This window comes from Condylostylus longicornis, unplaced genomic scaffold (assembly GCF_029603195.1).
Source record: "Condylostylus longicornis isolate FDR11 unplaced genomic scaffold, ASM2960319v2 ptg000040l, whole genome shotgun sequence".
Classification (NCBI taxonomy): Eukaryota; Metazoa; Arthropoda; class Insecta; order Diptera; family Dolichopodidae; genus Condylostylus; species Condylostylus longicornis.
In genome coordinates this window covers 2,842,573-2,869,117 of record NW_026578009.1, presented here as the reverse complement: position 1 = coordinate 2,869,117, position 26,545 = coordinate 2,842,573, and the positions used below count along the sequence as shown (strand labels likewise).

Genomic DNA, 26,545 nt, shown 5'->3' with positions numbered 1-26,545 from the left:
GGAAATTCACGCAAGGATAATAAAAACTTTCTCTTTTTTTTTCGCCTTTTAAAGAAAAACAAAAAAGACAAAAAATCAACGAAAGAAATTTGAAATTGTCTCACAACTTTGGTCACCTGATACCTCATAGATTGTGTTCAATATTCTCACCCTCTCCACCATACTTTCTGCTCTCCGAGCAAATGATGCTCGACGTTCTGCAGCAGTTGTAGCCATTTTTGTTTTTTTTTTTTCAAATTCTTATTAAAAATTATTTTTTATTCCTGTTAATTTATTTTAGTTGCTCCTACTGCTTTGAAAAAACCTGAAAATAAAAAAGGAAATAATTTTATTAGAATATTTGTCTTGATTTTAGAAATAGTGTTATATAATACAATAAAATAAATTAAGTGACAATAAAAGAAATTCAAGAAAATTTTATAATTGAGTAAAATGGAAGTTATTGTGGGCTTTGCTAGCTTTTATACTATAGGACCTTTCTGTTACATCTACTATTAATGTGCATTTATTATATTTGATTTGCATTAAATTCCATTATTAAATTAAAATATTAATATCTTTTTATTTCAGGACCAGTCTATGATTGTACGAAATTAACATTGTTGGGATTTTGTAATTTTTCAATCCAATATTTATTTGTTCTCTTATTTATCACATTTTAACCCTTTATTGCCGGGGAATAGAAATAGAAGAAATCTGTTGCCAAATTGTTATTTTTTTTAATGAATAGAAGCTATACTTTCTTAAAAAACAAATATTTTTGGATTCGGTTGTTGGATCTGAGTTAAAGAACCCGATACTTCGCCAGTTTTCTACGGCTATAATCAAAAATAAGTAAAAAAGGTTTCTTAGAAATAGTAAAAACAAAATACATAAAAGTTTAAGTTATATAAATAAAACAAAATAAATGAAAAAGAAAAATTAACAAAATTAACTTGGACTCTTTTGCTCATTTCAAAACACTGACCGGTTGCTTTTCAACTCAATGCGACTGTTATAATTATGTTCAATATCCGAGATAATCAAACTACTGTAAACTTAAAAGTATCAACAGCTTAAGACTGAATGTATATTTTTTTTAAACGATTTGAAAATTGGCGACATTTAAACTTAGCTTCAGCCAATAAAGGGTTAAATAAATTTTTTTCTATTAATTTTTAACCAACCCATATATAATTTAATATGAAAAACGGTTAACCACACACGCCAATTTTTTTAACAAACATAACTACTAATAAGATTTTAATTATTGGTCACACGTATTTGTTTAATATTTATGTTACAATTAAGTCAATTAAATGTTGATTAGTACAAAAGAGTACTCAAAAAATAATTTTTTATTTATTTAAAATTATGATTGTGAATAAAGTTTCAATATGCTGCGACCCGTAAAGATTGAATTGTTAAATTTGATTTTTTCCTCCTTATTGTTTGCTCATCGTTTGGAACAGTTTTTTCCGTTTTTATAAAAAAAAAAATATTATACAATATTTAAATATAGCGCGTTTTTTTTTTCAAATCCAATACTTAGATCTTGAAATTTGACCCAAAAGAAATTATGTATTAATGTTTTGATATTAAATTAACGATTAAAATAATCAAAAACAAAAACAATTACAAGAGTATTGCTGATGTATTAACGTAAATAATAACGATTTACGCCGAAACCCAACAAAAAATATTCAAGACGCGCTAAATCGTTAAATACGTACTACAATTGACGGTAAATTCATTTTTCAAAATAGAAAATATTTCCATTACTTTTTACCACTACCCTTTTGATGCTTTCTAAAGAATATATGAACCACTTTGTTTGTCCGTCAAATAATTTTAATTTCACTCTGTCCGCCCGACTGTTTATCTTAAAAGGAATATGTCTTCTCTTATATAAGCATACCGTGGGTACGATCAACTTCATTTTTCTCTGAAGTTTAAGATATTCAATTTCTTTACAAGTTCATTTAAATTAAAATTTACTGTTTGTAAAAAAAAATTACTTGCTACAAGCTACTATTTTATTTGTGTTGTAATCAAAACAATTTGTTCAAATTATTCAAAAATTTAAATATTTTTATTTTAAAATTTTTGAAACAATTTTAAAATTAAATAAAAAAAACAATAATAATTTAAATTACTAACGATTTTGCGAATTGATAAATTTCACTTAAAAATAAATAAGTAGAATTGCTTCTTAAAAATCAACTATGGAAGATGGATAAATTGTTCTAAATTTTTAATAAATTGAAAATAATGCGAAAGTGGAAAATTTTGAACAAAAATTATATGAGTTTTGGGTTTAAAAATTTTAATTTGTTTGTATTTTTAACAGTCGAACTATTTTTACAGCATTTAACATTTTCTTAATTCGAATTCTTTGATTCATTTGCAATTGCAATTCATTAATCACTATTTTATTAATTTATAATAAAAATTATGCATAATTTTCATATACTTATATAGTTTACATTACTGTCATATCGCAGCTGACAAGAAATGGAGATTATTTGTCACCATCTCTGCGAGTATCCGGCGGAAATCTCAACACATCGAGTTTTCGGCGGAAATTTTTAACTATTTATAGAAAGATGTCTATTTGTCCGTCTGTCAATCTATCTGCGCAAATTATAATTTCAAATTTGAATTCAGGGTTTTAAAACAATGAAATTTTAATATTTTTAAGAGTATCAGAGCTCGGAAACCAAACTAGGAGCCGAATTTGCACTATGAATCTTTCAGGGAATTCATATGGTATACAGTGAAATTCTACTAAGAGCCAAAATTAATATTTTTCTAGGTAAATAAGTTAAAAGCTTACTATAGACCTCAAAATTTGAAAAAGATATACTCTCATTAAAGAATTTTTCTAAATAATACAACTTGCCGTCAGTTAATGTGCTGATCACATCATAATGTTGTTATGTTTCTTGTTATATAATTAAATAGTCTTTATTATTGTTATTGTTATTCTAAATATAATAACATAATAAATATAATAACAAAGTATAATGACAACAATATTAAATTTTAGAGCTTTAACTTCTAAATAAATTGCAGTATGGTGCAATAATTTTGTTTTCATATTTAATTTATGATATGCAATATTCATTTTCAATGCCATTGTATATTGATGAAGTTTTTTTTACATAAAATAATAATTACTTTATTCAAATTTAATTATTTTTAAGAATAATAAATTATGTTTGTAAATATTTATATAAAAATTTAATATTATTCGTGTTATATTTTAGAAATATAGGCACTTAATTAAGTGTATATGCAAAATATATCGTCCAGTTTACGAAAAGACCGGTCTCATTCAGTTCAAATAGGAGTAGAACAATTGAAAGGATTTATTTATTTAATTACTGTTATTGTTCCTCTGTAAAGCTACAGTAAAGGTGCAATAAGTTATTTTTATGTATTTTAATTAGATACAAGATTTTAGTTTCTAATTTCTATATATATATACGAGTACTACATTCATTAAACAATGTACTTTCATATACTGCAATTTTACTTGTCGCTTATTAATTGTTGTTAATTTAATTGCTTCAATTCTTAAATACATTTCATGCCACTTGTTGTGTACCACAAAACTAAATTATACTCAGTTTATAGTTTTTATAATTCAATAGTATATTTTAGTTTAATACTAATAATATAAAATGTGCCAAATATTTTCGATTTCTTCATATACAAATAGAAAATTTTGTTAATACTTATGTATGTATGTTGGTTTTTTTTTCTAAATTTCATGACAAAAAATAGTTTGACCTTGTAGATTTTATTTTAAACTATAATTAAATTACTTGTTATAGTTGACTTTACATATACATTCATATAACATTAATATTTACTAGAAAAATATTTAAAGAAAATAGGTTAGAGTTGAAAAATCTCATAATCATTTGTCTAATAATATGCGATTTTAAATTTTTTCAACGATATTAGATCACAAATAGGTCAAAATTAAAAATATATGTAGTAAGTAAATATATGTACATCAGTATGTATATCAGTATTCATATATACATATATAAGAGAAAAGAATGATTTTGTAAGAAAAAAATTTATTGACATCATGTACCAATTTTTCATATAGCGTGATTCAGAAAGATAAACGACAATATTTGTATAACATCAAAAATTTCTGTAAAAATTTTCTTTTAAAAAGTTTTATAAGAAATTGCCAGAACAAAAATCACGTGCTTACTATCTTGATAATCTAATATAAATGAGAAAAAATTGAGTTGACGGTGTCAACTCTGCAATAACTGTACGAATTTGTTATCCTATGTGCCATAGCTTACTATGGGACAGACTATGACTTTAAGTTGCCATGTTATCATATTTATTTATGCAAAATTTCAGTACTGTGTTTTCAATTTTTCTTAGATATGGCCAAAATACTGTTAAAGCTACCAGAAAAAGCCAAGCAATTTCAAATACTTTTATCAAACACATTGGCCCTACTAATATGTGTTCATTGCTGCAATAATTCACTTGTGTGAAATTTCAATAACACAGCTTTTTTAGCTTCTGAGATATAGCCAAATAAAATTTTGAAGTTGTATAGTAGCTACTCGAACCAATACCCTGATCGTATCCAATTTTAATAGGGTTCTGACATTTACTACAATAAATCATTTGTAAAAATTTGGTGAACTTAGCTCAATTAGTTTTTGAGTTATATCGTTGAAACGGACGGAAGGACGGACGGACATACCCTTGAAAAAACATACACTTGAGTCTAAAATTACGTTTGTATGGGTATAAAAATAGAAAAAATTGGAATTTTTCTAAAGTTCCAATTCTTGTATCTGAAATTGCATATATAACAAATTAGTGTAGTAAATTAGTTTTTGAGCCATAATTAGCCCTTGTAATCTTGTTAGTTTGAAAGTTCTATTTCGTGGAATAAAAGTTAAATTTTCTTAAAATCTCTGTATTTTTAAACTGTTGAGTTTTGGCATCCACCTTAGAGCAAAAGTTTCACAAATTTTTAATCCTCTATTTCATAGCATATATTGTTGTGTATCTTTCTGAATAACCCTGTGTACAAATATACTTATCTTTATATTTTTATTTTTATATTTATCTTATATATACTCACAGATATGTACATATTATTTATATATGATATAAAGTTAAAATGTGTAGAATAAATCCAATTGTTGGTAAAGATAATTAAAAAATATTACTTATTTGAAGACCATGTTGTTTAATTTTAATTTAATTATCTACAAATAATATTTTTGGTAATTTTATTACATTAAAATTTCAATCAACTATGAAAGAGATTTCAAAATTTATTTTGAAATGAGTATTTATTAAAATTTTTTCATTTAAGCATTTATTATTGAAATACACACAATTTTAAATATTTTTTAGAATTTTACAAATGATTCACTTACTTATTTACTATAAATTTATAGAAAGTTTTTCCAAGTTAATTCAAATTTAGAAAATATTTATTTTCTATTTGAGATGAAAAGCTTGAAAAACTGTGCTCGAAAGTATTTATACTTATTAATTAAATGGAAGTTTCTTCATAGAACTGAAGTTAAATGCTGACACTCTACCAACGGAACTATAGAGGTATAAAGAAATTGCTGACGAAATGTTCTTTACATTGCTTTATACTATAATCCAAATGACAACCATGCATTGCTTACATTGAGATGCTGCACGCAATCTTCTATTTGAAACACACAATCACAAGGACATATATACGAATAGGTCACTGGTTATATAGAACGTAATTCAAAATTAGTGTTTCTAATTAGATGTATGTACATTATTTACATTTAGAATAAGATTCACTTTAAATTTTAAGTATATTAGGAACAATACATAAATTATTTTCTTAAAAATCCACAATTTCAAAATTCACTACATTACCTTAAATTGGAGGGTTTGTAAGGAAATTAAAGTGAAACACGTTTACGGCAACCAGAATTTGAAGTATATTATACATATTATATAATATTAAGCAATTGTAACTGGCTGACTCTTAAGACTTAATCATTGAATTAATCAGCTTAACAATTTAGTACATAGTGTGCTTTTACAAATACTTTATTAATATTATGTTTTCTTTCTGTATTACACACTTCCTAATATTTAGTTCAATGAAAAAAAAAAAAAATTTTTTTGTTTGTTTGTATATGAGTGTGCTCCTTAAATTTATGCTGGATAAAATTATTTCGAAGTCAGATATATATGTATACAAGAGTATGTTATTTTTTATTTTTAAAATTTTGATTTTCTATATATATATACTTAGTTACTTGTAGTAATGTTAAGCAGACTTTCTGTTTGGATTATTTCCAAAAAACTATTTAAAGTTCACAGTTTTTCTAAAAAAAGAAAATTAAGAGCGAAAAAAAATTACAGAAAGAAAAAAGCAAAGAAGAAAAAGTAATGAACTTTGCACAAATTAAAAACTAAATTTAAATTTAAATTGAAAAAATTTGTATTTTGTTCGAATATTCCCACATATACACAACTATAGTAATAGCATATACGTATTACATCGAAATTTTCTAATAAAAACTGGTAAGTGAAAACCTATTTTGACAGCTGAAAGAAAAGATTTGGCAGATAGTGCTTATTTGTATCAATTTTTGTTCAATTTATTTGAACAACTTCATAATATTCAAAATTAATTTTTACTAATGCAAACTGTCTTCTTATTAAAAAGGAGTAATTTGGGAGTACTATGTGTTTGAGAGTATCTAAAAAGAGTAATTTCAGAGTTCTCATTATGAACTAAGCACAGTCCCGTGTTGCCGTTTTATGAAGTTATATTTCTTAAATGCATAATAAGGTAAGCATTAAGTAAAATTTAATAATTAAAATTTTTTTTCTTATGTCTTTTGGAATTAAATCGAATGCAATCGACTAAGCTTTTAAATTACGTTGAACTGATGGTAAGAAAGTCAAATTAGAAATAAAACTATTCTCTTAAATTGAGTGAAGTAATTAAAATGAACAAATAAAATTCTAAATACAAAATGAGTTGTTTAAATTGAAAATATTTTATTTTTTATTAATATTCGAGTATTTTTGCCTTTTTTGTAGTGTGGTCCTTTAGAAATAGAGTTTCATGTTACAATAAATGTGATTCATCTTATACAAGGTACTTAGAAATGTTCTTAATCCGATAAAAGGTACTCAGAAAAGGTTGCAGCTATAATTATTATTAAATGAGAAAGATTTTTAAATTTTTTGATTCACGTCATAAATTTTTTACGAGCTGACCTATCTGCATTCTGATGATTCCATCTGCATTGGATTATTAATTAGTTCTTTGACTACTTCTATATTAAAATGAAATTATATTGAATAAATAATTTTTGCAATATAATTAGTTCGCAAAAAGAGAGAATTTGCATTATACAATTGTGCTACATAAAAATAAATAACATAAGATGGAAAATGTAACAACACAAGTTGTTTTAGGGCCAGACGGATATGTAGTTTTTAGTTTCTCAACTGTTTAATTGTAGAATTTGAAGTATAATTATATATTGTGACAAATTGTGTTGTAAAGTTTTGAGTGTATTCATATTTTCAATCAAATTTCTTCCACATATAAAAGATATTACAAAATGAATACGCGAATTAAGATAATAATTACACAAGGCACCCAATTCTTTAAGAAATAATAAAAGTTTTTTCCCTAATTTTAGAAGAAAAAACAATCGATTTTGTAAATTTTTTATAATAATGACATGGTTAGGTTTGCAACATAGTATGTATGAATACAAAAGAAATGTGTGTCAGTATTGTTTACACTAAAAGTCAGTGTTTATATATATATATACAATATTTAAACACTTATTACGTAATAATCTTAAATACTAACAAAAGATTTAGCAGATACTTACTTAACTGCTCATAAAATTTTATAAGTTTTTTTTATCGTGTCTGTCTGTTGAGATATAATGAAGAAATGACATATTTAAATGACACCTAGTTTTTATATGTGGGATTTAACTACATATGTAAATCGTATTGCATAAGAGCAAATAGAATAAATGCTTCAAAACGTAATAATTTTACTTTGGATCAGTGCCCCTTATGAGCTCAAGCATTTTCGTAAAAGAAGCGTATTATAATAAATATTGTTATATAAATACTAACTGCGATGTTTCATATACAAGCATAACACTCTCACTATCACGTAGCTCAAAATAACCAAACATATTACTATCAACAACGGCAGAGAAAAATTATTAAAATAGTTCAATATTTATCAATAACAACCGTCAATCTCTTAAGATAGTCTAGGAGTGACTGACGAGACAATTTGCGAATAGCTCAAAGGGTCTGGCAAAATTTTTTTTGTTTATTTTTGTCCGGTAATTTTTTACTGACAAAAACCTATCGAAAAAACACTTAAAAATGTCGTGGCAGTGAAAGTATTATATTTGTTTCCAAATTCATATATGCTTCAATCTATGTATTCTGTCAAAGCTCGGTAAGAATACTTAAATATATTCAAAAATCATTAGCAGAATTGAAATAAATTTTTAAAATTTCTAATGTTAAATTTGAAATCAAATTACGAGTTTTTTATCGTACAAAATTTTCGTATGTGAACCTTCTTCAATTAAATCTCAACTTAAAATGTTATTTCCTAAAAGAAAACATTTGTTTCGACATCATCATTGTTTACATATAACAGTACACAATTATTGATTATCACTATCAACATTTTATGTTGACTTAAGCAACTTAACGCCTCAAACATTTATTAAGTAAATGAAAATAAAATTATTTTTAAAACTATTACATAAAATGGATAACATTTATGAGAAAAAATTTATAATTAATTAAGTAAATAGAGTCGATATGCATATTTTATTTTAGCAATAAGTGCAAGGTCAATAAGTTGTTGAACTAAATTTTTAACGAAATTTCAAGAGCAAATTAAATACTGATAAAAAAACTTAATAATATTATTATATAAAATTCTTAATGCAATTATTTATTCTCAGTTCTCATAATAATCTGATAAGTATAAATATTTCTCTAAAATGTTTGTTTCAATACTTTATTTATTAAAGAATTATGCTAGTAATTTAAGCAAGTATACATATGTGAAATAATGCAATAAGTAAGCAGTAGCACAATAATAATATTTTTAAATACTGCTTAGTTAATTTACATTTTCTCAAATAAATGAATACAAACAAATTAATTTTTCTTATTTGAACATCTGGTTAGACGGTAATTTATTATAACATAATAATTATAACTTTTAAATTGAATCAAGGCAATAAATTTGAATGAGTTTAGCATAAGAAAGAAAAAAAGCAAAACTAAAAACTAAAACAAATTGGATAAATAATGAGCTAGCTTTCGTTTATATTGTATATTAAATGAAAAATATGTACTCAAAACGATGACCATAACGTTTAGAATAATATTGAGAATTTTAAATTTAAAATCACCTTCTTTTATTTGTGGTTTTACATTTAAGCTTAAATTGAATGACATTTCTATGTAATTGTGTACTTTTGCTCAATGTTAATATCAAAAATACTGAGATGTTTTATCTAACTACATATTTAGTATGACTTTATTTCACAAAGTATTTTAGTATGACTTTATTTCCGCTCCCCCCCCCCCCCCCCCTCTCGCTTACTTAAATGTTTTTAATTGAAATATAGCAATTTGAATAGCTCCCATTTATATCACAAACAAAAAATTTTGATTACATAAAGAGAGATTCGGCAACAAGTTAGGAGCCATATACAATCGGATGGACGGTCGAAAAAAAGTAAAATCTTGAATTGACCTTTAAACTCTTAAAATTCGAATGGTTTTTTTGCTATGTCCCCTTTATTTTGCTGCTCCATAAGAGATTGTTAACGTTTAATGACTTAAAAGAGGTGGAAAAAATTCTGCAAAAAGATTTTTTTGGAAGTTTCATAAAATTTCATGAGAAATTATCGGGAGAGAAACAAAAAGTAATAAAATAAAAAATTTGAAAAATTGGAATTTTCTAAAATTTCGACTGTTTGTATTTCCAATAAAAAATTATGTGAAACCGAATAATTTGCTACTCATTATTTTAAGCCCTCTAATAACCCTTTCAAAAATTGTTTTTTGGAACGTAAGTTATAAGCAAAGCAACCTAGGTATGGTAAAATTTTGTCAAATTTTCTTAAAATCCTTGCAATTCAGAAACGGTTCCGATTCGACATTATGTTCCAAACAAAAATTTTACTTTTTTCGACCGTCTATATCCGATGGTATATGACTGTTAACTTGTTGCTGTATCACCCTGTATAAATGAAGCTATTGACACGATAATGCGAATTAATAATTGATTTATTGGACAAAAATTCCGTAAAACTGAAAATGTACCACTCCTCTACTTCTTCTACAGATACAAGCATAATAATTTAAACTTTAAAATATTATTAATATAAATTGTGTAATAATATAATATGTAACTCTGAGATATCTCCTAAATTTATGCAAAATTATATGGTAGCCACAAAACTAGGCTTAAAGTTATATGTGTTTAACTGTGCTATTTTATACATCATAGATTTGATTGAATACATTTTTTGCTATAAATTGATAGATGTATATGATGGTAAACATTAACTGTATAACTATGTAATCTTATATATATGTGCATGCATAATATATATATGTATACCCGAAGAAAAATATTGCGCAGTTTAATCATTCAATGTTAACTTTATTTTGCCTTTTAATAAGCTTAAATTTTATTTACTAAACAATTAAAGTGAGTTTTAATTAATAAAATTTCAAATAAAAATTTTAATTACTTAAAAAAAAAGTGTACTTGCTTAAGTTGTTTTCGTTTTTTTTTTTATTTTATTCAAGAAGCAGATAATTTAAGACGTTCGTATTTCTTAAACCTTTAACCCGAATGAGAATCATTATTCTTCATCATAAGACATTAATCAAACCGGATCAAACTTGAAATATGTGATAAAAAAATTTGCATCATACATAAGTAAGATATCTCATTTTAAATGAATATACAGGAATACTCCATTTTAAAAAACCCCTAAATTATAAATATCGATTTAAACTATCAAATTCTATATGCCTTACCTCCTGTTTGGAATAATATTCCCCCTATAATAAAGTTGGATATAATAAGAAATTCTTTATTAAAACACAAAATTATTAAGGTAGTCTAGCTAACATATAGGCTCTGCATACGTGTATGACCTCGTCTTAGAAGCAAATATTAATTTGTTTATATTTGGGGGATTCCTGTAATAAATATTTTTTTGAAGCAAATTAATTAAGTAAAAATTTATGGGTAATTTTTCAAAAAAAAAAATAATGTTGTATTTGCGTTTGAATATGTTGTAGATACATTTAGATACTCGCAATAATTTATTAAAATTTTTATAAATAAATTCTAATAAAAACAGTACATAAATAAAATGAATATCAAAATTAAATTGAAAGAAATAAATGATGAATTTTTTATCATGAAAACAAAAACTAATTTTGGTACAAGCAATATAAAATTTTTAATATTTTTATTGAGCCTTAATATTTTATAATAAAAATAAATTAAATAATGAAAAAATTTTCAAACAGCCGCAGAACAGAAGGATAACGCAGCCAAAGAAACAAGTTAAAGTAGAAAATAAAAAAAAATTCTCCTCGAATTAGACTTGAGCTAGCCACCTACAGCTTTCTATAGGCAGATGCTCCACTGACTAAACTACAGAGATGCAAAGGCAAAAATAAATTCTTTTAATACGAAGTATGTATTTATATGTAAATATATTTATTAATTGAATATGGATTACGTATACATATGTACACATATGTACAATGTATTGAAAAAAGTATAGATTTACGCGAAATAATTTTAGGGGTGTAAGACAAAATTTAATAGCAATAGTTAAATTTATACGATCTAAACACATTGTATAAAATTTATATATACACATATAATGTATACAGCATAAAAAATATTAAGTACACAGCGTAAAATATTAAGCACACAATATGTATGAAGATAAGTACAAGTTATGTATTTCATAACAAGCACGTACGTGTACATACTTTTATCAGAATCTTCAAAACTATTGTTTCCATTAATAGTATGTTATAGTACTTAATGTACAATCTATATTTAAAATCTATTATATAAGAAGAATAGCCCATATATTTTGTAAGTAAACAAAATAGTATGATAATTAATTGGAATATAAAATTCAGGGTCTTTTCTATATAAGCGAGGTCTATAAATGTTAAAATGATATTTTATATTAAAAATATTAGAAAAAAAAAAAAAACAGAATTTTAGATGAATTTTACTTTGGGCGAAAATATTCTCAAAAAAAAAATAATTACTCAATAAAAATAACAATAATTACATGTCAACTTGTGGCACACACAAAAAAATCTGGTGTGGTCAGCACATAACTAATCGCAAGGCGTATTGTCTAATTTAGCAAAAATATTTTATAAGATTATGAAAATGCCCTTTAAATACTTTATTCAGATTTAAAGAATACAAGTAAGCTTTTCGTCAACATGCCTAAAAAAATTTAAATTTGGCTCTTAAGAGAGTTTCACTACATTCCATTCGAATTTTTTGAAAAATTCGTTAATTAGTTCTGGTGTCAAACAGAACTCAATAATTAAATTTCAATAAATATCTTCCGGTTTGCTTTCCGGGCCTTAATATTCCTAAAAGTTTTATAATTTCATTATTTTAATACCCTCAATTCATATATTAAATTTCAAAAAAAAAAATTGGTTGTATATTTTTTTTATAAATGCAAAAATGTACATCTAGCCTGTAGTAAATGTTAAGCTGACACCTTTATTTATTCCAAAAGTTAAAAGATTCCTCATACTGTCAGACGAATTAAGTATTTTCTTATTCTTATAATTATGTCAAAAACGTAAAATTGGGCCTCTAATAAATATTCAGTTCCAGAGATCTGAGACATCTCAAAAATTGAATAAATCGTCCCATCCTCACAGCGAATTCAGATATAAATTTTCGTGAAAATCGGTTCAATGCACAGATAGACTGAAAAACAGACAGATAAACAGACCAACAGACAGACTGTCCCTCTAAAAATATTTTAATTACGTTTCCCTAACAATGGGTCGATAATATTAGGTAAAAAGAAATCAAATCCAATATACTTTCTTATACTTTAATTTTAGGTAATCCTTAATTTTTTGCTAAATTATCTATATAGTTCAATTTATATTACGAGTTAACATCATAAAATACATACGAATATATAAAGTTTACAATACTATATATCACTATTATACATATACACATAAAGGTCAAGAAAATTTTCACATTGCTCACTGCCCAGTCAAGTAAACAGTTTATAATATTACGTTCTATAATTTTATTTCGAAATTAAAATTTCTAAATTCTAAATTCCATACAAGTATATATATATATATATATATATATATATATATATATATATATATATATAAACATGTATAAATAATGTAAACAATTATAACAAGATCATAATAGAGTCGAAAATCATAATCATATCTAATTATTAACATAAAAAAAAAAAACACATAATAAATGGCGTTCTTTAAAAAATATTTTGCAAATCATTTTTTTATAATAGTATCTTCTTGTGTGTGTGTAGCTTGTAAGGTATCTTAAAATTTTATAGATCTACTATAGCACATTAGATATTAACCACAAGCCAGAAAATGACTACATTTTTGATATTAATAAAAGTGCTGTGGATTACCAAAACTAAAAGTACCTACATGACATATTTTTCTAATGCAATTGTAGTTTTTTTTTCTAATTGAATCTTGTTGTAGATTCAAAATTGATAAATGAAAATTACTTCCGATTTTCGAATAGAGAATTTTGATGGTATGGTCAACGTTTCCAAATTTTTTTAAGCACAACCAATTTTTTCCCAGACTAATTCAAAATTAAACTCACTTGACTTAGTAATAGAATTAACTCAGACTTAGAATTATTTGGTTTTTCCTTATTACCACAGAATATTTACTACTATATTTATATATTGGAAAAAAAAGCTCCCATTATTAATGGTGCGTAACAATAATGATTTGGGCTTGTAAGTATATTTTAGGTTGATAGATGTAATTATCAAGTATATACACTCATATCATTCACGTATATAGTTTTTTTATATGATGTACATATGTATGCATGTATATGGCGTTAAGACTAAAATTCTTTCGCGTAATAATTTTGAAAAATAACCTATTAATAGAACAAAAATCAAAAAATTTTTATTTGAAATTTAAACTATTGATCCCAACATAATGTTTACATACGTATACATAAATTAAAATGTTCAAAATACTTTGATACTTTAACAGAAAATTAGGTCGCAATGATAGATTTCAATTAAGTTTCAGATTGTCTTAAGTCATAATGTGTACCGTGACACAACTTGTGAATAATGTTTATAAAACTAAGAAGAGTATATATCTAACTATGTATATATAAGTATGTCATATTTGGAATGCTATAAACGTGAGATTTTGACATTTTTCAAATTGTAAAATATACATTATATTATTGTTAGTTAATAGAGTCCAGGGACAGAGATTTCATTAATTACAAGATGTCATTAGAATTAAATCAAAATTTTATTTTGTATTACTAGCATGGTACTCAAATATACAATTACATATATGCATATACAGAGTGAATCTATAATCAGTGACATGAAATATATCATCATTTATGGCATCAAAAATGAGTACATTTTCTGTTAAGATTCAGGTGTCGAATGTCAACGGTTTTCGAGGTAGAGGGATCTTATATATTTTCGACATACCAAGCATTTGAACTTTAAAAAAATCCAATTTTTCAGTTTTTTTTTTTAGTTTTCTCTAATCCAACCAGTTTCGTACGAAATTTATTGAAACTTTGAAAATTACTTAATGTTAAAAAAATCTTTTGTGGTACATATAGTTCAAAATTCTAAAGGCCTCAATAAAATGAGTAAGCTCGAAAATCCTTGAACAAGTTTTACTTCCTTTTTTTTTACTTAAAAAGCAATCTACAGTAAGATTGAAATTATTTTTTAATAGAAAATTGTTGAAAATTTAAATTTTACTTTTTTCGAGGCAATAATTCGAAATCGATAGTTGGGAGGCAGTAAGAAAAATATTAGACTCCTACATCTTACCAGATATCAAAAATTAAAAATCTTTTAGATAACGGTTAATGTTAGCGGAAATTTTACCAATTGTAATTATATTCTTTCGTAATAGAAGGAGCCAGTATCTTAAAGATCGGTGTAATTTAAAAAAAAAAAACACATAGTCGGACAAATAGGTTGAAATTAATGAGCACATTTGTTGCATGGTTTTGGAGAATAAGCACATTTTTTCCTTATCGAACCTGTGAATCGTAAAACGTGAATAATAAGGAAAACTGTTTTCTATATAAAATTTTCAGTATTTTTTTAATTTCAAGTTAGTAATTAAGTACCGCAGTATACCTACATACACATATTTCCAATTAAAAAATGAGAGCTCAAAAACCTTAGGGTATATAAAAAATTATTTTACAAAATTTTTTCTTGCACGTCAACAAAATTCACGTCATGATATTTACCAGGCCGATTTTTAACAGAAATAAAATTACGAATGCGTGTTATTGTTTAAGTTCACCTTAATAAGCCTTCCGTTTATTTTGGCAAATATTGTATTAGTTCATTTGTATATACATATATATATGTACATGTGCTATTCATTAAATTAATTTGTTTCCTTCTTAACTTTGTTGGCATTCTTTTTTTAATTGAATATAAGATTGCTCTAGAATGGCAATTATTGTTTATTAACATTTTTTGTTTTACAACAGAAGAGTTAATGAAGTCTTATGTTTGTATATTTTTTTTTAGTTTTCATTTATTTTTGTTTTCCTGCCCCCTATATTATATTAAAAGTATTGAAAATCAACTGGTTCCTTAAATTTCCACGAAATTTTTGAAAATAGTTCAAAAGATTCGAGGTAAATTGAGCTTTTCCCTGGTTGAATGCATTGCAATGTATAGATAGAAATATTACAAATAAAATTGGTAACAATATTTAATAGAGTTAAATAAACAGAATCTGGGGGTTGTTAATATTTTTAATATTTTGAACAAGAAAATTTTCTAAATTAAATTAAAAATTTGCAAAAATAGTTGTTTTTTTTCGGCCATTTCAATTTTAGTGTACATATTCAGGATATACACTAATAATTAAATGCTTATAACTAGTTTCAAATTATTCCTTTAATTTCGATTTTCTATTATGGACCTTTACACTTCATTTTCTAAACTACTTGTCGCTTCATCTTTAAATTCATAACTACTGCAGGATGTGTATTCAAGTGTTATGATTCCAATATGTTGAACAGTGAAAGTCAGCTGATGGTCCGATAGTTTATTGAACCAACTAACATTTTTTTTTTTCGGTTATTGTTTTCCACCATATTTTTCTGATGTCATACATTATTTAATAAATAAAAGGTTTATTTACACATCTGTTTATTTTGCGATCTCGTGATGTTAAAATATCAAAATATTTCCATTTGACAATTTGGTTATCACAAATATTTTAATAACAAAAAAAAAAATACAAAAAAAAATTAATATAAAAAATCATTTTCGAGCACAGCTTTTTCTGTTTTCTTTTCAATATTTTGGAAATTTACCGAGAGTGTATTTAAAACAATTTACAATATCTTGTTTGTTTAATTTTTTTTTAATATACTGATACTATAAAATTCATTTAAACACTCGAAAATACAATACGATTTTTTGATATTCTCTTGAATATAAGATCGAACTTAGCCATGTACACCTACTTATGTATGTATAAGTATACGATATATGTAAGTATATAAGTGTATGATAAATTGATAAGTTAAAAATCAAAAATAAAAATAATTTAAGTAAGGGCACATATTTACTTAATAAGTTTAAATGTATATGGTGCAAACAATTATTTATGTAGCGTAAATTGGACTAATATAGTTTTCAAGAGTGCTCAAAAAAGAAAAAAGACAATCTCTTAATCGCAATAGAACGAGAAGGGAAAATATAAAATTCGACTGGCGTATCTACTATAAATAATGTACTTACACCTTGATTTGATATTATCAATTACTAAAAATACTAAATATAGGTGACATAAGGTGATAAAGTAAAAAAAAACACATACAGTATACATACACGTAACTATCATTATCTAAAATTAAGTGAGTAGATGCCATTGTAATCAATTTTTCGTTGCATATTCAACGAAAAAATTCTCCAATACAAAAAAAAATTAACTAAATATCCACTTTTCTTTTTATCTACACACAAATGTATTTAGTTTTTTTTCCACTGCTTTTCAAACAATATGAACAAAATTCAATTATTTAGTTGGTCCGGTCCGTCTACCCATTGGTTTATTTATTCTACGCTGTTTAGGATAGGGTAAACTTGTTTTATTTTATTTTTGTGAAAGTAAATTGTTACTCTTCTTAAAAGTACTAAAATGGTTATGAATTTTGTTTTGTGACAATTTTCATTGAAATCTGTTATTCGGCAAATGCAACAAAATATGACAAATCCCTTCTTCTATAACAAACTGTATTTATAGTGTGATTAAAAAAAAAAACATACAATCAAGTGTCAATATAACAAAATCTTTAAATAAAATGTGACTACAACAGTAGCTCTCAAATTTTATATTTACTTACATATTTTTTGTTGTAGAAATCTGAAATTTTAATTATTTACAAAATATTTCCTTTATTTTTTTTGTTTTGTTCCTCCCAATATTAAGTTACACACGCACTTTGTTAACATAAATTATGTTAGCATCTCTTCGATTTTAGTGTTTACCCTATATATATGCAATAAGAATGCCTAATATGGGAATAATTTTAATAGATATAAAGATTTAAGTAAATTTAAAATTTTTACATCAAATATGTTAGTTCACAAGAGATTAATTTTGCCTCAATATGCATATAGTATGTTAGTATCACCTTGATTTTAGTATTTCCCCTAAATTTATGCAATATGAATACATAAGTGAAGAATAATTTTAATTAATTAACTACCAGAAAATTTACTACTTTACGTACAAGAAATTGATTTCGTCTACTAATTCAATCAGATATTTTTATAAAGAAAAAAAAAATTTAACCCTTCACAAACAATTGATAAAAAAAATTTACTTAAGTTTTTAATTCAATCTATCTAGTCATTTATTTTATATTTTTGTTTATTGATTCGAAATACCCAATATTTAATGAAAAAATATTTATGTAATTGAAAACGTTTAACAATTACACATTTTATGTAGATACTATATGTATATATTTTTATTGTTGATATTTTTTTTCAATTTTCCAATTAATTTTACAAAAGTACAGTTAACTTGTAATTATAATATCCAATTGAAACTCTATCTGGCTGATTCGCTGTTTGGTTTTAATAATTTTACAATTTCTGAATGAATAATTTCCGAGAAACAACCTAAATAATTAGTAATTACCAAAAAACAAGTAGATACTCGTGTATTATAGTTAAACTTAGGAAATAATTTATTTAAAATAATTAAATTCCATATTTCTTTTCAAGAAATTTGGATTCAAAACAATTTAATTATTAAATAAGTTTGGAATTTGTTAAATAAATTTGAAACTTACCGTTAATAATTTTGCTATAATCTTTTGCTCGTTCAAAATTATCCCGAAATTTTAGAAGCTCAAAAAGTTTTTAATGTTTTCTTTTTGTTAGAAAAAATTTTTTAAATTGCAATATCAACTGTATAGCAAAAAAAAAAAAATAAAATAAATCACTAAAACTACTATTTTAAATAATATATTATAATTTTTACAAAAATATCACAATTATTATATAATATTTTTAAATATACACTGAGAAAAATTTTAATCTGTATTTTTATAATTGTCGAATCAACCACATAATTGGTCTAGCTTTGGTCTAGCATTTCATAATTAAGAGAATAACGTGTGAAAAATTCCTTAATTTAATTTATAATTAATACTACTTATAAAAAAAAATATTAATTCCACGTTATAGATCTGTTTGCTGCTAGCCGAGATCATACGATTTGATGCTTTTTTTTATTATTTTCGTGTGGATACGTTCAATTTTTACCTTATTTCTCTATATATATTATGTTTAGCTGAAATTAAATTTTATATTCAATTGAAAATATTTAAAAAATCACCCTTTACAAAAAAAATATAATAATTTTTTTTAATTCTGTGTGTTTGTGTGTGATATCGATTAAATCTGATTTTAGTTTACAAAATTTATTTACTGTATCAAAAAATATCAAATTAAAAATTTCTGGGCCTTGGTTCTATTTTGTTAATTTAAATATATATATATATTATGTATAAATAAATAGATATGATCGATTTTACACAATGAATAGTATCTTCAATATTATGTAAATTCAGCTGATTCATATAAAATTTATGAGGAAAATAAAAAATGTTTGAAATTCAAGATGAAATTTTATTTTAATTATTGAATCTCTTACTAACCTTATTTAATTTAAAACAAACTATATACTTAACTATATAGAATGAAATATTTGAATTTTATCGTCCATTTATGGATGGTCAATTGAAAAGAATTTAAAAAAAAATAAAAACAACTTCATGATTATTGGCACGTACGTTTTAGCTTATTAAATAAATTTATGTTACCATAATAATTTTCATTTTTACGTGCACCAATTATAATTGGAGGTGTGCACGTAAAAATGAAAATTTAAATTCTCATATTATTAGTTTAAAAGTGATTGTGTACTTAGGTATAGAATTGTTTAAATAAAAATATTTTATTTAGAATTAAAATTTAAATCTTTAGAAAATATTGTTTAAAGATGATTACAGAATAAATTATTAAATAAGTAAGAATTAAATAAAAATTTACGAGTATTTAAGTGTGCTTATACAAAAATTGTGTTAAATTCCAATAAATGTGCAAATGATCCATGTGTAAATGATCCAGTTTTTTCGATTAAGTGCGCTAAATTATCTTAAGTATTTACAAAATAATTTTTTAAATTTTAAAAATTTTAAAAAATCAATGGGGTGTTCTTTTTAAAATTTTATAAAGAACACGTACTGTGTATATACTAAATAATATTGTAATGTTCACGTATCAGGTGTAATAAATTAAAAATAAACGCTACTTGTGTACATTCTTCTCTTACTACAAAAAAAAAAAAATTGATAATTCTATTTTAAGATAAAAAGGAAAACCATAAATATTATTTTAAATAAGTATATAAATTACAAACATAAATATTATGAAATTTAAAAATAAATTTGATTTTGTAATATAAAGCCCTAATTTTAAATTTGAAAAGTTCATTGAAACACCTGTTGATTATTGACATAAACAATAATTCTGTACCCCTTTTATTTTTACATCATTAATAAAATAAATTAACTGAAATTGTTAATTGTTTCTGGAATATTTTGATAATTTCCAAAAGAAATGAAAGCATCAACAGAAATAGGACAGCTATTTTTCTATTCCGAATTAAATTTTTAAGTAAATACCTATACTGTACAATTTATTTTAGTGAAGAATCGAAGAAGAAGAACAAGTATATATATGCTTGTGAAAGTTATAGTTTAAAAATATTCTATATAAAGTGTTTTGTTCATTTCACTTTTTTTGAAAACAAATTCAATTATTTTCGAAATAAGATTTTTCGACTGTTTTTTAGTTATACTTAAATTGTGTGTTATGGCTATAGTCACCGCTTAGTTAACTCAATGACTCATAAAATTGATATTGGATTCTAAAGTCAATTGAAAGGTCCAAATGCTCTAGAGTAAAGTTAGAAAACCAAATGTTTAAACTAAACGATCTAGTAATTGTTTTAATATTTGAATTTATATTAGATACAGTACTACTTCAGTAACAGTTCATTTATTTTTAAGAACTTAAGGTAGAAAGAAAAGGGATAATCCTCTTAATCAAAAAGGGCTTCAAAAAATATTTTCAAAATTATCGCTTTACATTATTAAATCTCTTAATTTTTTATTAACCATAAAAGTTATTGGAAAATATTACTTAATATTTACAAAATTTCAGTTGAACCACTATAAATACTTGGAAATATTTACGCTGATTATGTATAATAGGTATATGTAGATAACAGTTAGAAATATCTAATAAAAATTTCAAAAACAAAACTTTGTAATCGAATAAATTTTTCGACACAATTTTTAGAATATTTTTTTTTCTCTAAAAATAAATAAAAAATAAAAATAATATTTTTTTTTCATTCAAGAAGAAATTTTTGAAATTCAATATCAATGTTTGACATGTTGGTGTAGGTTAAGTTTTTTTTTTCTTATAACAAACAATTTTTGTATGTTAAACAAAATTCAAGAAAAACTTAAAGTTAACAAATTAATCTGACAAAATTAAATAGAGCAGACCAAAATACAACAGACTTTGTAAAACAACTTATTGTGATCGTAAATTCAATGTGATTTTTTAAAATTTTTTAACCAAAAAATTTTTCTCAGTGTATTTTAATAATTTAATTATTCATTGAAAAAAAAAAATAATTTTAAATATAATTTTTTCAAAATTTCAAAATTTTTATTTTTTTCTTCTTGTATTTTTCAAAGTTTACAACAAAATAGTGCTCGGCACTGTTTTTCTCTTTTTCACTAATGATGATTTAAAAGAAAAAAATTTTTAGAAAAAAAAAAAAACAAAAAAAAAAAAATATTTTCTTATTGCCTCAAAATAAAATTTGTGTTTTTTAAAAGTGAAATTTTCAAAAATGAGAAAATGACACAGAGAAAAATTTGAAAAAAAAAAATTTTTCAAATAAAAAAAAATTTTTATTCTTTAGCTTTAAATTTTTTATTTTTATTTATTTATTTTATTTCACATATTTTTTTTATTAGATTTTCTAAAAATAAAAGTCGAAATTCACTTCGTATTCACATTTTTCCTCTTCTTTTTACAATAATTTTTTTCAAAAAAAAAAATTTTTTTTTTATTTTTTTACTAAAATTTTTTTAGTATATTTAAAAAAAAAAAGAAATGCAAAAAAAAAAATCAAAATTTCCGAAGATCAAATATTTTTTTTTTATATTTTTTTATTTTTTTTTTTATTTTTTGTTTTTATATTATTTATTCACTTTTGTTTTTAATTTAAAATTTGCGGATAAAATGAATCTGTTCCATTATAAACCGTTAGAAACCGTTATATTTCATAATAGAAAATTTTATTGTTTATATATTATAAGCGCTTATGTTCGAACAATGTGTAGTTTTTTTAAATTTTTTTTTTGTGAATATAAGAAATTTATTTATAATTTCCAAAAAAAAATCATTAAATTTCATCATTATTTTTTAATTATTTACAATAATTTTTTGCCAACCTGTTCATTTAAGTGGATCTGTTTAAATCCGAGTGTATAATCATATTTTGTTTTTTAAATTAAGAAAATTAATAGATTTTTATTTTATAGCGCGCCCATATTATAGGTTTGATTCTGAAAGCTTATTGAATTATTCGTTAAAATTAGTTAAACAGTGTTACTTGCAGTAAAAATGTTTTAAGCAGTTAAAAAATGACTGGAAACGAAATGATCTTGATTGAAGTTTAAAATTTAGAAGAAAAACTCTGAGCATTATCAAAAATATCATAAGAATTTTAAATAGCAGGGTGGCAACTGAGCAAAATCTGATTTTGAATTGATTTCCAAACATTTTACTATTCAAAATATTTACTTTTTAATTTACAAAATAAAGTTAATCCCAAATTAGTAAAAGTAAATATTCAAAATTAGTAAAATGTTCAGAATATCTTTATTGTTATACCATGAGATATTTTGTGTAAACCTAATCAAAATATTAATATTCACAATTGTGTAAAATTTAATAAGAGTATAACTTGGACATATAGAAAACTTTCAGTCATTTGAAATTTTGTTCGAAAATCTCATAAATCAAAAAACCTAATTCATAAATTTCCTGACCTTTGCCATTTACTTTCACAAACCTTTTCAAACTACACACTTGTATTTATTTTATCCGCAATTTTAAATATTAAAATTTATTTTTTTATTGTTTATTAATAAAAATGTTTTTTTTTTTTTTTTTATTTTTAATATTGATTATTATTTTATTATTTTTCCAATTCTTTAAATAAACATTGAAGTAAAAATAAGAAATTTATTAACCTTGAGTTTTCAAAAAGAAAATCAAAAAAATTTATGGATTTTCTTTAAAATTTCTTTGATAAACCGTTAATAAAGATGAAATAAAAATTACACGATTTTTTTCTTTAATTTTTTATTGATTTTTTTTTTTTTCAACGCAATGTGGTAAAAAAATCTACCGCTTTAAATAAAAATGCGTTTAAGTTTGCGCGTATAGCCCGGCGTCAACAAAAACACCAAAAAAATTAAGAAAAAAATTATTTTCACCAAAAAAGAAAAAAAAAACCAATAAAATACACAACGGTTCTTTAGACTGTTCTAAAGTCGACTGAATTTGAATATAAAAAAATTGAAAAAATTTAAAAAAAAAAAATTTTTTTTTTCTTTATTCTAAAAAATAAATAATGAAAAGAAGAAAAAAAAAGAAACAAAACAAAAAAAAAATTATAACAAGCCTAGTCGACTTAAAATTAAACGTGTTAAAAGTTTATAAGTGCGCTGCTATATTTAGTACTACACTGCAAACTACAACTACAATACTATTTTTAATGCTGCAAAAAAAAAACAATAACGCAAACTATTTTATTATTTTTTTTTTATACAATACGAAGTGCCAATGAAATGTAGTAGTATAACAGAATTTTAAAGTGGTCGCTTTGCTACCACTTGTTATAGTTTGTAGCTTAAGTACCTAGAATGTAAGAATAGAAATACGATAAGAACTTTGAGAGCAAATTGTGTTTACTTTTCTGTTTTTGTTTCAAATATTGGACGAAACAGAATTAGTTGGGGTGGTTAGTTTTTGATGTTAATAATAATGATATTGCAAACAAGAAAGTAAAAGTGTGATTTTTTCGTTTTATTACAGATCTTATATAAATATAGTTTCTTCTTTTTATATTATGCACATGTACAAATTTTCATACAATTATTATAAAAATATACAAACATACATACAAGTAAAATGTACAATTTTATAGAATGTGGATTAATAATGGAGGATAAAAAAAAATGCAATTGATCGTAAGGTAATAACGTATATCGTTTATATGTCAATTTTTAAATGCAATAATAACTATTTGCGTTCCATTAAAAATGGAACCGTGTTTTTCGGACTATATGAGTAAAACATAACCTTAAATTTTTTTGGTCTAAGTAACAATTTCTTTAATATAACTATTTTTTTTAATGTTCAAATGTCAGCTTAATAAAAAACGATATTTCAAATAATTTCAAATAATTTCGAATATATAAAACCAATCTGCTTCAGATTAAAAATACTACTTCAAACTACCGGTAAAAAAAATTAATAAGTAACTGTACAGAACATCTAAACGCATCTGTTCGAGCTAGTTTAGTTATAATCAGTTTTGGCAACTCATAAGTAGTTCGAACCGTATAATATTGATTGCCTATGTTGAAATTTTAAGCAAGTTAATTTTCCGGAAAATTAAATAAATTGGAAAATTTGGAATTTCTATTTAATAATGTTGTCATATAAGCTTTATTATATATAGTAATATAAATAGCCTCTAATAGGTATATAAATAAAATCTAAGTCCATTTTGCTCAGGTTGTGATATCGTTAAGTAAAACAATTCAAATATTTAATTGTGGCAATAAATGTGGCAGTGCCTTAATCAAACCAAAATATTTATTGTTCATATGTAGAACAAATAAATATCATACCGTATATTCGCCACAGAATATTGTCTTCAACGTGTTGCTGCTAAAATTATTTTTGTTTCAAATAACTTTATTTGCAATCACATTGATTTAGAAACTACTTACATAAAATATTGATAATATTTATATATTGATGGACTAAACGAAAAATCAATTACATTATACTCTATGATTTTTAAATTTAAAATAATATCTACCTATATAATATTATATGGTGTACATACTCATACAAATACATAAAAAAAATTAAGTTCATTCAAATATTATTGAATTAGAATTAGTTCATTAGATAATGGGTTCAGTAGATTACATGAAATGCAGTTATCGATATGAGTATAAAATAATTCGCCTTTGATTCGCAATAAAAGCAATGTACTTTGAGCCTTCTCATATATAAAAATTTTTAGAAAAAAATTTTTACTAAAGAGGAAAATTTTTAATTTGGAATACCTATCTCATTTATTTTCTTTCTTGTTTTATTGTTGAATAGTTTGTGAAAAATTTCAATAATGTCGTAGTGATTTTATTAAGCGTGTGTAATGTTTTTATGTTTTAAAAAAAATATATTTTTACTTTTTCAAATAATCGATAATAAATAAAAAAAAACAAAATCACTGAATAAGTAAAAGCGTATGTAAGTACATATACGTATATATATAAATGGTAAGTTAAAGTATTCATGTTTTAAGTTCTAATAATTTTAAAAATATTTAAATGAAGTCATTAAAATCATTAATTTCAAATGTTTTTAGTATAGGTACTTTTAAATTAATTGTAGTAAAATAGAAAACAAATAAAGACGTGGTTGGAGCAGGAGGGGGGGGGTGCCTAGCATAACCCAAGATAACGAAATAGCAATTACATCGCCTTTGAAGTCAAATTATTTCGCGTATAAATTGTAATGACGTTGATAATTCGACCATACGTCACGTAATTTTTACCATACCTCACATGTGATATGACTCATATGACGTATGGTAAAAATGTCACATTTTTCTCTGCATATTTTTTATTTATAGTATTGAATAATTGACAAATATGCGTGTATTACAAGTATTATACTTGTCTTAGAATTATTCTGAAATTCCTTAAAATATCAAATATCAATTAAAAACCGATAATGAAAAATATAATTTAAATCTTAATTAAGTAATTTTGCCGTTTTTCTCAATAAAAATTTCTTTTCTGTAATTAGACATTTTTTTCTTTATTTAGAAAGTATTCTTAAATTCTTATATTCAATTTCAAGATCAGGAAATAAATATTTAAGATTCTATTGATGATTAACAAATTATTGTCAATTTTTAGTAAGAAAATGTAAGAGAAGCATACGAAACTTATGAAGGTAGTATATTTCAAATAAAATTTATTTATGTATGGTTTGGCGGACGGTTTGACGAGATGGACGGACAGAGTGAGACTAACAACTTTTTTTTTTCATTTATTCTTTCAGAAAAGTGCTAAAAAGCTTCAATATTTAAAATAATTTTATGCACAGCATGAAATATAATTAAACGTTCATAATATAAAAAAAATTTTTTGTATAAATTTATTTTGTTGAAAATATTTAGAAAAACATTAATTATTTTTTTGATCATTTTGTGTTTAATTTTATTGTAGAAA

The 26,545-nt window shown here is 23.7% G+C and overlaps 1 long non-coding RNA gene across 1 annotated transcript; it reads right to left on the bottom strand.

The window, feature by feature from the left end:
• LOC129609642 (uncharacterized) lies at positions 1-23,549 on the bottom strand. The gene is made up of 3 exons (XR_008697026.1): positions 23,258-23,549; positions 18,704-18,821; positions 1-304 (listed from the first exon to the last, which is right to left on the bottom strand). It is a non-coding gene; the product is annotated as an uncharacterized LOC129609642 (long non-coding RNA).
• Positions 23,550-26,545: the final 2,996 nt, after the last annotated feature.